This window comes from Tasmannia lanceolata, unplaced genomic scaffold (genome assembly GCF_043159265.1).
Source record: "Tasmannia lanceolata isolate RefF3 unplaced genomic scaffold, GAP_Taslan_0.1 ptg000018l, whole genome shotgun sequence".
NCBI lineage: Eukaryota > Viridiplantae > Streptophyta > Magnoliopsida > Canellales > Winteraceae > Tasmannia > Tasmannia lanceolata.
This window is the reverse complement of record NW_027518695.1, coordinates 48,973,104-48,983,111: the sequence shown is the minus strand read 5'-3', so window position 1 is coordinate 48,983,111 and position 10,008 is coordinate 48,973,104. Positions and strand designations below refer to the sequence as shown.

General features: G+C 42.0%; 1 non-coding gene and 1 pseudogene across 1 annotated transcript; both read left to right on the top strand.

Annotated features, from left to right (window-relative positions):
• The first annotated feature begins 1,506 nt into the window (after positions 1-1,506).
• LOC143852140 (U6 spliceosomal RNA) lies at positions 1,507-1,608 on the top strand. The gene has a single exon (XR_013236710.1). It is a non-coding gene; the product is annotated as a U6 spliceosomal RNA (small nuclear RNA).
• Positions 1,609-5,973: 4,365 nt separating this feature from the next.
• On the top strand, positions 5,974-9,186 carry LOC143850378 (organic cation/carnitine transporter 7-like; annotated as a pseudogene).
• The last annotated feature ends 822 nt before the right edge of the window (positions 9,187-10,008 follow it).

Below are 10,008 nucleotides of genomic sequence, written 5' to 3'. Positions count from 1 at the left end.
GCAAAACACAAAAAACAACACAAGCACATCACCAGAAGATAGGCACGGACCTAAACAACTCTGATCATGGAGGAGAAAACAGATGAGAGGCCAAGAGCCGGCCTTCAAAGGCTCCTCCTGAAACAAAGATTAGAGAGAGAAGGGATCCCACAGGTTGGAGGAGAGAGGAAAGCAAGGGGGGATGATTTGCTCTTTTTTTTTCGAGTAACCCTTTCCCAAGATCCATGCCCTGCAAAAAGATTTTGGATCTGATTATGATCAGCAATGAGATCTGCAATGGGTTGAGCTTCAGATTCTTCAAGGATAGCAAATCGATTGGAGTGAACCGAGATCTTGTTAGGGAGAACATTTGATCCTGAGAGCATTTGATCCTCTGATGCCTTCAGAATTCTTCACTTTATCTCCATCTGAAGAGGGAATTGCGTTTTCGATTTTCCTAGTTTCATCCCCCTGGGAATTTAGATCACTATTGGCTGGAATCTTTGATTTCCAAACTTTCTTTGGGGGAATGTTGGGTCTGCTCTGAGTATCAGAGAAACTATTGCAGTTGTCTGTCCCATGGCTGAAATCCATGCAATTCTTGCAAGGAGAGGGTTTCCAGTCATACTCCACCGATTGGATATGGGTTCCCGTAGGTGTTTCTAATATGATAGAATCTGGGAGTTTCTTTTCCACACTAACCTTAACACAAACTCGGGCATACATTAGCCTTGACGCTTCATTCAAAAACATACCGCTTATGAATGAATACACTGAAAACGTTGAAGGCTGAATGCGGGATAAGTTAAGGCCTTAAGGGGGGTGGATTTTATCTGTGGGGAAAATATCATTTCCCCTCCTTTTTTTTGAAAATAAGAAAGAAGAGCTAATGGTCTTAAGATAAAGGGCTACAAAAAGATCAATCTTTTCTTGGCACCCTAATGAGGACTTGATGGATCAATGTGTCATGATCATCCGATCAAAGTGGGGTCGACAAAAATATGCCGGGCTTGGGATCAACGGATCAGATCACACCTCTACATGCCACAACTCACAAGTGAAACCAGTGATGATCTTTGGCTTATGGCCAATCAATTGAAGATCCAAACAACTGAATGGTTTAGATGATCAGACATATATATGTTATATTTTTGCCATTTGATTGAGAGTGATCATAATTCCTCAACATATAAACTCTCGTTTAGGCTTAATCTTTACTTATGCGGTGCCCGTTTAGCATAGTCCCATAGATCAATGGTTCTGATTAGAGCACAAATACCCCTTGTGGGACCCCTTTAATTTGTCCATCCAGACCTAGATGTCTTCCATAGTTCCATTCACAAGCCTCACTCTACCTGCACGTGGGAAACATGGGAGGAAAGAGAGCGTCTCATGAGGTCGCAGGTTCGATTCCCCACTTACGTAACAAAAAACAAAAGAGAAGCGCCTCAAGATAGTCCCACGTAGGATTCTAAGATTCTTAAATGATCTTATAGCATCTTATATTATACAGCCTTAAACAAGTTAGTGTCTCTTCGGATACATCATAAAATTGGAACCATACAGAGAAGATTAACATGGCCCTACGCAAGGATGACAGGCACAAATCGAGAAATGGTCTAAATTTTTTTTTAACATTTTTGCCCCGTACCTTTAGCAAGAAATTCTTATCGAGCAGTAGGGGTGTAAATGGATATTCGGAAATTCGATTACCGTCCGCATCCGAATCCGTTTAAAGCGAATATTATCCGAATCCGTTTCAAGCGGATATTATCCGAATCTGTTTATGAGATATCCGGCTCTTAGCGGATGCGAATCTAGTAAATGATATATCCGATCTGTTTAACATCCGAATCCGAGAAGTAAATCCTTTTTATTTATTATTAATAATATCATTAATATTTATTTTTAGTAATGACATACTATCTTTTGTTTCTATAAGAAAAGTGAATATTCTTTTTAGAAAAAATAAAATAAAAACAAAAATAGCCCAAACCCATTCCATCAAAATAACCCAAACCCATTCCATCATATACAAAAAAAAAGGAAAAACCTAAAGACCACTACCAACACTATCATCCATCCCCATCGCATCCCTCTCTCTCTCTCCTTGCCTTTGTTTTAAAAGGAAGAAGAGGATCTCATATATTTTAGGGTTTGAGAGTTAATTTAGTGAAGAGAATCTAGAGGTCTAGTTTTAGGGTTTGGAAAATTCATTCGAGTAAGTAGGAGAAAAAAGATAAAGTGATGTAATAAAATGTTCGAATTTACCGGATAAACGGATACGGATAATATCCGAATTCGAACAATATTCGACGGATACGAATTCGGTAATAGATATTAAATATCCATCGAATCCGAATCCGAATCCGGATTCGGATAGTGTATACTGTAATCGAATTCGGATATAGCCATATCCGCTCCGAATTCGATCCGTTTACACCCCTAAGGAGCAGACCCATTTGCTAATTGGGCCTTTACTATTCCAGTGAAACATAATTGAGAAACTTTGGGCCTAATTGAACAGATACGGCCCATGTGCTTCACTAAGGTCAGAGAGATTGTCCAACCCAGCTTTAATCGGACTACGAAAAACGTTCATGAGTTTTTATATGGTGTAAGCCTATATAATCCCGTATTTTTAAAAGGTACTGTACGGACTACAGTGTAGGATGATCCAAACCGTCCATGAGATGGGCCACAAAGCAAATAAGTTGTTCCCAAAAAAATATTTCTATAGGTTGATCCCAACCCTCCGATCCATAAAGGAACTGCATATTATAGAAACCACTATAGATCAGATGGCTAGGATCATCCAATGGAATTGATTTTTGGGGCAAAACCTATTTACGTCTTGGCTTATCTCATGAACGGTTTGGATCATCCTACACTGTGGTCCGTATAGTACTTTTTGAAAAATATGGGATTATAAGGGCTTACACAGTTACACATATAAAATCTCGTCATATATGGCCCAAGTGCTTTGGGCCTGATGGACCATTTAGTATGGCCCAAGTGCTTCCGTAAATGGGAGTGGTCTTTATTTGATAAATTTGGAAAGGAAAATGTAGCTATGTTAGCAGACAAGATGTAAGCCCAAGGGTTCCCATGGGTTAATCATTCACCTTACATTCTTATTTTGATGCTAGCAAACCAAATTGATTAGCATTTATGAACCAATGTGTTGCTTTGAGGTGCTGTGTTATATACAGGATTTTCATGTCATAATCGCCATTACACAACTCCTCTCAACACATGACTTGTGAATCAAGAAGCAAAAGAACAAAGAGCTTGCACCAACAGTGAAGACATTACCATTTGAATATGTTCAAGTAAAGAAGCTCAACATAAAGATTCCACGAGTTCCTAGCAAGTGTCAAGAAGGAGCTTGGAGTTGAACATGCCATGGTGACAAGAACCAAGACAAAGTCAAGGTGTTCACTCAAGCCGAAGAAGTGCAAGAAAGTGCAAATGAGCCTATACATTACAAGAAGACTCAAGGTTTACATCTTTTATATTGTATTTGGAGTCCTCTTGATTCTATGTTTAAATGCACTTTCAAAAGGTTTTCAAATAGTTTTCACACTTAACTTTTTACATCTTTGAAAACCATCAACACACCCAAAAATATGTTTTGAAAACCTAGGACTTAAACCCAAAGACCATGGCCCAAAAGCCCCTGATCTTTTAAAGTAAAAATGAAATTTTATATAGGGCCGATCGACCGGGCTAGGCCGAACGACAGCGGGATGATACTTGGAATTCCAGGACATCTCGAAAATTATCGGGTCGGTCGACCGGGTCAAGCCGGGTGACCGCGGATATGGTTCTGTTTCAAACAAAACAATCCGTCATTGGTTTGGGCGGGCTACCGCCGTGGGTTGGTCAACTGTGATAGGTTTTTTAGCCGAATTTTTTAGCGGACAGGGAGCCCTCGCCGGGCGACCACCATGGGGGCGCCCGATAGAGGCGGGCTACCGCGACGGTCGGGCAAACTAGCCGTTGGGGCTTTCGCAAGTTGTCTTTTTCAACCCAGTTTATTACAGTTTTACCCTAGACGGTCCTAGTTTCAAATGGGCTATATATACATCATTCAAACCTATTTAAACTAGCTTTTGAACATTTTGAGAAAGATAAAATCACATTCTCTTTGAGCTTCAACTTTCTAAATCAAAAGAAAAACCTCTTTGAACTTGTATTTATACATCTTGTCAAGAAGCACTCCATAGGAATTTTCTTTTGCTTATCTCTTGGGAGTGATTGTGAGCTTAAACTTTGAAATCCGCCTATTAAGAGGCATTTATAGTTTTTTATTTTTCTTTGTTCTTCAATGAGGGTCTCCAATTCGGCCCGTTAAGAATAATGAATCCGGCATATGAGGATGTGTCCCCTCGCCGAAGGCTTTGTGCAGATGGGCTTCGCTTTGGCCCTTAAGAATGAAAAAGCTTGGTCATGTAATGGCTCATTGATCCAGCCTTGAAGGAGGATCGAAATAGTGGAACTCGCGCATGGATGTGAAGAGTGGAGTAGGTCTTATGATAGACCGAACCACTATAAATCTTGTGTTCATTGTCTCCTCTCTTCATCTCATTCTCTTGCACGTGTAGTGATTGGTAATCTCTAACCTAACTTGTATTTGTGTGTTTGATTGAACATGGGTTAGTAAATGCACTTGATTAGAATGTTTAAATCCTAATTGCATTATAATGCCTATTTGAACAAGGGTTAGCAAATGTGCATGATTAGAAAGTCTAAACCTTAGCTTTTATTGATATACCTTTTTGAACAAGGGTTAGACTAATTAGTGCTTAATTAAATGGATTAATTTTTAATCTTCCCCTAATTAAGCCTAAAATTTCTAATTGACCAATTCACCCCCTCTTGGGTTCACACCTGTATTTCACAAGACATAGCCTGATTGGGTTTGATCAGGCCCTATGTAAAATCCCTATCTTCCTTGGGCTTTGATTCATGGGAAAGCCCAGTTTGGGCAACTTTGGGCATGGCGGCCTTAATTAAGCCCCTGTGAACCCTTCTTTTAGATGGAAGCAATCTTCATTATGTAACATGAATTGCATCAGCTCTTAAACTCTGGAAATGTAGCAATTTCAGCATGGATGGGGCATGAGTGCATGACCTCACTGATTTGGGCCATATAGGATTTATTTTCATGTTTGTAATAGTGTTTAAAAACTCCTTGACTCGACAAGGAACTCACCCGAGTCGACTCCATTTTTGACTTGGCCACGTTCCGCGTTGCACCACATCCGCATTCCGCGTTTCGCCTTACAGAGTCAATAAACTCCTTTGAATCTCCCGAGTTATGATCGCATCAACTGCGTAAACCGCATTCTTGGCTGCGTCCGCGCCGAGTCGACAAGGATTTTTCTTGGCCACTTTCCGCATCACATCCGCATTTTTAAATACTAGTTTGTGTTGTAGGTGTTTCCACAGAACATACCTGATGGGGTATGAAAAGCAACATCCAAGGGCAGCCTGGTAATCTGCCAAGAGCAGGTAAAATCAAGCCCACACATGGGCCGACACGGTAGGTAATCCAACCACCCCAGAGCCTCACCATAAATAGCCTTCACTCATGCTAAGGTGGAGGAGGATAGAAAATTCCTAAGCTATAATTCCAAGTTTTGGCTTTACTCTTCTGCTCATACTGACTTGAGTGTCGAAGGGCCCGTCCGGAGCAACGACTCCGGGTTAGTCTTCTGACCTTGTGCGCTCCTGTGCAGGACATAATATTCTTAAGTCAACTTGGACCAGCCAGATCGGCTCTTTCGCCACAGCCGTATCTGTTACCAATTTTGGGCCAAGCAGATTGGCGCCATCCGTGGGACCCTCGAACTAAAAGCTGTTCTAAATCCCATCACAAATGGCAGGACGGAGTGCGCTCGGGTAATCCCTACAAGGGTGTCCCGACCTATTGAACAAAGCAGAGCACGAAGCGAGCGAATCGCCTCACAAGTAGTGGCCCCTTCAGCGATGGCAGATCAGAGTCCTGCTCACTCAGAGCATCTGAATCCCGCTCCCACTCCTACGTCTGAACAAATGCAAATTCTTTTCCATCAAATGACAACTCTTATTGATCAGTACAAGCACCTGATCCAACAAGCACCCCAGCAGCAGGGCCCAGAGGCCTCCCGACCACCGCAGGAAAGGTTGAGCCCCCTGGGGAAGAACCTATGCCTCCCCGTCGTGATCATTCCCACCACTCAAGGCGAGCGCATCACTCCCGAACAAGACACGCACAAACGGAGCCTCACCGCCGTCACTGGTCTCGATCTCGCTCCGTACAGAGGCACCGAGCCAGGGAGGACCATGCGCAACAAGATAAATCCCGTCGTGGTCGAAGGAGCTCGAAAAGTCATTCCGGGTCGGCCGCTGGCCCTTCTGTGGGAAGGGACAGATCGGCGGGGCGAGCAGACAAGAGAGCCGACCCTATGCTACGAAGGATCGAGGAAATAGATCACCGGATAGAAGAACTGGCGAAAGATCATGGCCGGCCTACTTCAAAGGCATTCTCGAGCAGACCGCCATTTACCGATACTGTATTGGGCGCACCAACGCCTAAAGGGTTCAAGATGCCATCGGTCCCGCAATATGACGGAACCACTGATCCTGTGGACTAAATAGAGGTACTTGGATGGTTGTTTTTCAGGCTTTCTGGACAGTTGGTACAATTTTGGAGGCTTCACTGGCATGGGTATGGCCATTTATCAAACCCTCTTTCATCTATGGGATTAATTCTCTATCTTTGTATACTTCTGATGTGGGTTCATATAGCCTCTTTACTATGCATATAACTCTTTACTATCAGTAGAAGTAACTTATCCAAGATCATAAGATGTACTTTGTGACTTGCATGCAATGTACTCACAAATTTTTCAACAACTTTATGCTTTACATAATTGCTACTTGCCACAGCTACGTAAGTTTTGGATATTTTCAGGATTCCTCTTCTTGTCTTCTTTAGAGCATCCATTTGTGTTTTTTTTTTTTTTTTTTTTTTTTTGAATGGTTAATACATCTATTTGTGTTTGTTTATATAATATGGATTGGGGGCTTACTTGGCCACTTCTATAAGGAAAAATGCTAATATAATTTAAGTAATGAGATATTTTTGTCATTTTCTAGACCTTCCATGCACATGTTGGAAACGTTGATCATTAGGGGGTTGGTATTCCACCACGAGATTATATAGGGCGTCTAGTCGCACAGTGGAAAATTTATCTACCCTCAAGGCCTGGAATCAACAGTTAAAAATTTCTGTAACACCTAAAAAGGCGCCTTGATAAAGGGTTAGAATTTTCTATACAGCATGGGACCCCGACATCCCATATGCTAATGTGGTGGTCCACAAGATCAGCAGTTCTGATCACCATTCACACATTCCACATGTGCAGCATCTGGAAAATGATAAAGGGTTAGATTTAGTTGTTTTCAAGCTGGAGATATATTCTGATAATTTTGACGAAATCATTCCTCTGCCATGTTACTCTGCAGATCATCATGCCAACACTAGGCTGGAGATGGTTACTTGCCCTGTCATCTTTACCGTCACTGGTTTTGCTTCTGTTTTATCATGTTGTGCCTGAGTCGCCCAGGTACCTATGCCTCAAAGGTAGAACAACTGATGCAGTTCATGTATTGGAGAATATAGCTAGAGTGAACCAAATGACTCTCCCTCCTGGCTTTCTTGTTTCTGATCACATAATGAAACTTGACGGAAAATGCATTCCATCTGAAGAAGCTCATCTACTCGCCATAGAAAGACCTGAACCCCCCACTTCAGTGAATATATTGAGTCCAATATGGGAGGCTATACTTCGTTATTTATGCTCTTTTCACCAAAATTAATCAGACCCAGCTCTCCTCCTATGGGTGGTGTTCTTTGGGAATGCATTTTCATATTACGGCCTTGTCTTGCTGACATCTGAGTTAAGCAATGGGAATAACCTTTGTAACTCAAATTCCTCCCGTCCAAAAGACTCCAACGATGTCAACCTCTACAGGGATGTTTTTGTCACTAGTTTTGGAGGTAGGCATGCGTAAATATGTTCATTTCACACCATGAACTCATGACAATTTTTCATTTCTCCTCGTGCCACCCCTCTTATCTGAAAAAGGCCAAGCACCATTTGACTTGAACTTGTTTCCAGAGATTCCTGGGCTTCTATTGTCAGCAGCGGTTGTGGACAGGGTGGGTCGCAAGCTTTCAATGATGACTATGTTTTTTATAGGTTGCATATTCATTTTGCCCCTGGTATTCCGTCAGCCAGCGGGAATGACAACAGCTCTTCTATTTGGAGCACGCATATGTATTACAGGAATCTTCGCAATTTTATTTGTTTATGCTCCAGAGATTAGTTCTTGAATTCATTAGAATTCATTTGGTGTTACTTCCTTGAAGAATATTCTCATATTACCAGGTAATAATTTGGTTGTATCCGTCATTAAGCCCTTGGATCTAGATTGTAATTTGAGGATATCCCAATTATCTCATATGGAATTTGTAATTCTTTTATGAACTATGTTAGTTATTATTTTTGTAGTAATACATTAGAAGCAGAAACTAAGGCCGATGAAAGTGGCAAGGTATGCAGGAAGCTCTCAACTCATTATTCTGAAAAACTGGGTATGATATGCTACAACAAAAATATGATTAGGGATAGTGTTATGAACAAAGAATTGTAAATACCATTTAGCTCAGTCGATGACATGGAGACGTGGATATCGTGAAATTTTAGTAAAACTGATAAATCAGAAAGGATGTTATACCCTGAGGAAAATATGGGATACATTTTTTTTATAGTTAGATAAGCCTGCATAATGCACATTACCAATTTTTGTTAGGCCAGTGTTAAGAAGCTTTCCAATGTTCGATTTGTTGAATGTTCTTTCTCTTGAAATTTTCTTATCTGTGTGCCATCTAATTATTGGGTTTTTTTTGTTTTTTTTTATCCATAGGTATACCGTACCTCAGTCAGGGCAATTGGTATTGGAGTTGCAAGTGCAGTGGGAAGAATCAGCGGGATTTTATGCCCTCTTGTGGCAGTCAGTTTGATACAGGGCTGTCATCAAACTATGTAGATTGTTCTATTCGAATTTGTACTTTTCCTTTAAGGTCTTTCTGTTTCACTCTTCCCACTAGAAACCTAGGGCCGTGATCTGAGTGACAATGTTAGTTCAACCTAAGATAATGCATGAAATGTGTTAGGGGTAAAATCGGTATATCCGGTACCGATCCTCTATCCCCTTCTCCACCATTCAACTGTATCAAATATGATTCCCATGGAAACATTCGGTAACGAGTGTCGACTAGGCCTCCTTGATACTCTTTCTTTATGCGGTACCGAACTATTAAGGGAATCAGGTGTAATCACGCAGATCCCGCCTTCAAACAGAATATTCGGACGGCTGTTGCGCGTGAAGCACGGCTTTTGAATTCAAACCGTCCCGCCTAAATCTCCACCCACGATCTCCGGCCAGAATTATCGGAAATCACGTCTCCACGATTTTACTCCCCAGCCATCATGCTCCACGTGGGCGAAATCAAAGGCACGATTGATATCTTTGAGATCGTGGATCTCCACTCCTATAAAAAGGGGGCTACGCACTTAAACAAAGGGATTGAACTCTCCTTCTCTTCTCCTCTGGTCTGGTAACTTGACTCAGTCCTCCCCCATTCCCCGTCCATTATCTGTGATTGTCCATCTCTGACTTGAGTGTCGAAGTGGCCGTCCGGAGCTACCACTCCGGGCCGACTAACGCTTTCTCTATGAGCGTAGGGTTACAAGTTCTTCGAAGTTAGTTCGTGCAGTCAGATTTTGGGCGCCATCAGATTGGCGCCATCCGTGGGACCGAAATGCCAAAGTCGAAAGCTACCTCCCAACTTAACGGTGGAATGGTAACGAGAAGCCAAGCAAGCCAGCGAGACCGCTGACCACCGGAGGAGATGGAAGAGATGGTCACCTCCGGCGGTACACCAGTGACAAGGACCGCCTTCAATCAACTTAC